We start from the raw sequence: 3,015 nt of genomic DNA on the forward strand, positions 1-3,015 counted from the left end.
ACTGTTGCTACGTCCGACAAGCCATGGCATGGCTTTCACGCTACACGTTCTCACGCAGTGAAAAATACATCGCGGAGCAAAGAGGACACTGACAACGCGCCTACAGACAAGACTGAGCAGGTTACTTTTGGTATGAAGCAAATTTTCAGCTTTCAAATTTTGTAATTTTTTAAAGAAATGTTTGTGGCCTTTTAGCACCTCAGTTCAAGTGCCCAGTGAACCAATCATCTCTTCCTCTTTATTAGTTTCAGTGGCGGTTGGTCAATAGGGGGCACCGCCCCTTCCAAGTTAGCCAGGGAAGAAGCCTACTCAAAGCTGCAGTCCGTACATTTTGCCTCTTTTTCGCCATCTCTGTTTGAAAAGCTGCAATTGCAGCTATTTGCGGAATTATCTTCCCTGCGTGGGTTGTGCACCGGCACGGCTCCAGCGCGGATGAATCTAATGTGTGGCTGGCAGTCACCGCACCGGTGTGGATCTGCACTTTGTATTCACAGATTCTACATCTTGAAAGTATGACCCAAATAAAAGCTTTCACTGGAGAATGTCATCTGAACAAGTAAGTAACAACTGCCACTTTTGTTCTGATCAACTGAGGCCTGGTCGCATTTTCTTTTTTTCTGTAGCCACTTCTCAGTATGAATTCTTTTGGTTTTGACTACGGGTGAATCTCCAGTCACTGATGATTGTCGTTTCGACCTTTCTAGATTACAATCCTCCATTTATTCCAGCTGCTGTGAGAAAAGGCTATAAACGATTCGTCACCTGCAGCATCCTCACGTGCGATACAGCATTATATTTACAGACGTGACGTAATGACATAGCGCCATGCTTGAATTTCCCGCGGAAACCTACCCGTACCACTCAAATTAGAAAACTTTATTACAAGCTTACTGTTGTAAATCGAGCTAAAGTAAGGCAATAGTTTTGAACACTGACTGGTTATGTACTTGCTCAAAAACTGATTTTGGATAATTTTTAACCAAAAAAGTTACGGACTGCAGCTTTCAACATGTTAAAAATAAGTTAAATATATATCGCAAAATAATTACGAATTACGTTATTTAGTTCACACTATTCGATTGGTAGTCATGTTAGCACCTATTAAAAAAACAAAAAAACAAAACAAAAAAACTCTTTTGTTTGTTTTGTGTGTGCGGGGCACCGGATAAATGGGTGTCTGTTCTGTACATTTTTGAAACGCATGTGACTTGAGGCTGAACTCTAATTGGCTTGTTTCAGATTGTCCTCCCACTTTTGTTTTTAGCAATCAGTATATATTTTGGTCTCTTGTGATTGGATATCTCTTCCGCGATGTAAGTAAATTTGATTTTATCTTTACAAAAGACCCTTTTACAAGACATTCTAATGAAGAAAATCAATAAATAACGTTAAATACGGATCATGGAGCTTGGAGGGAGTTGGTAAACTGGATGCGATGTAAGTCACGCCTTTTATTGTTTTCCCTGTTTGTTAAGTCCTGTCACCAAAGCACTGTGGACAACGACACAGAAGGTAACGGAAACAACGCAGTTTAATATACATGCTATGCATCATCACAGTGTGACCAATGTTGCAGCACCACATTTATGAGCCCTTCCTTGCAGTTCAATTAGCACATGCACTCACAGCGAGAGCAAGTATTCATGAGCCCACACAAGAATGCAAGCCTGTCTGAAAACCACCTCCAATCATGTAATATCCTGAGCTCGAGTTGCACTACACATCTCCACCAGCAGAGTGTGCGGTTGCTTCAGAAAATGCTGAACTGCCATTGATGAAACAATTACAGAATAAAGGGGCTTTGCCTACTTAATCATTGTTATTCATATACCATCATACGTATTTACTATATTTTAAAAAAAATCGGACAAATGTCAAATTACTGAGATCTGCACAAAATCCATGTTTTCTGGAATTTCTTTAATAAAATGTTTTTGATTCAAAGAGTTTTAGAGCAAATATTTGTTATCCTTTCTATAAGGTTAAGATTTGTAGTGTAATGTTTTGTGCACTGCTGATTGTATAACAGCAAAAAGAGATAAAAGGTTATGTTTATCAAAAAAAAAAAAGTTCATGGATGGGTCTTAGGGTCACCTCCACATCGAAAAACACTTTGTCTGGACCTGCAAAAATATTCAAAATGTCAATGAAGAGTGTTTCAAATATTCACATTGGTATTACGTATGAGATTTTTTTTTTTTTTAGTGCCAACAAGTTAAAAATCTACAGATAATGTGTTAAATAAAACATAGCAATTGCCGAAATGAAGCAGAACAACAGAAAAACAAGTGATTGAAAAATGTGATTGATTTTGAGGAAATCAAGAAATTATATATAACAAGTTGGATAAATGTATTTGTGAATATATATATGGAATTGTTCCAATTTCTAATAGATTTCATATGTTTTCACTGAATATGAACATATATTTCCTGTATGTACATGCATTTCTGTACAGGTGGACTGAAGCAATCACCAAGATTTTGGAACATCGTTCTCGATGTACAACTGAAGAAGATGGGGTTTGTACAAACTACGGCTGATCCCTGCATTTACACTGCAGCAACAGGTGAGATGTTCATTATTGTTGTATATGTTGATGACATTCTCCTGGCTGGAAGCAATGATAAATGGATGATGGAGGTGAAGAAAATTCTTGCAAAACAGTTTGAGATTAAGGACATGGGTGAGCTAAATCATTTTATTGGAGTGAAAAATTGTCCAAAAAACAGAAACTGAAGTAATCTGGATGGGTCAGACAATACCAAAAATGTGTTGGAGAAATTTATTATGGAAAATTTAGTTTTTTTATTTTTTAAATTTAGTACACAAAACTTATTGTGCATCCTCGTTTCCTTTTCTTGCTTCCTTTCCTTGTGTCTGACCTCTACATCCCCCCCCCTTTCATTATTGTTGTATATGTTGATGACATTCTCCTGGCTGGAAGCAATGATAAATGGATGATGGAGGTGAAGAAAATTCTTGCAAAACAGTTTGAGATTAAGGACATGGGTG

The sequence above is a fragment of the Sinocyclocheilus rhinocerous genome, unplaced genomic scaffold (assembly GCF_001515625.1).
Source record: "Sinocyclocheilus rhinocerous isolate Xijiao unplaced genomic scaffold, SAMN03320098_v1.1 scaffold3203, whole genome shotgun sequence".
NCBI lineage: Eukaryota > Metazoa > Chordata > Actinopteri > Cypriniformes > Cyprinidae > Sinocyclocheilus > Sinocyclocheilus rhinocerous.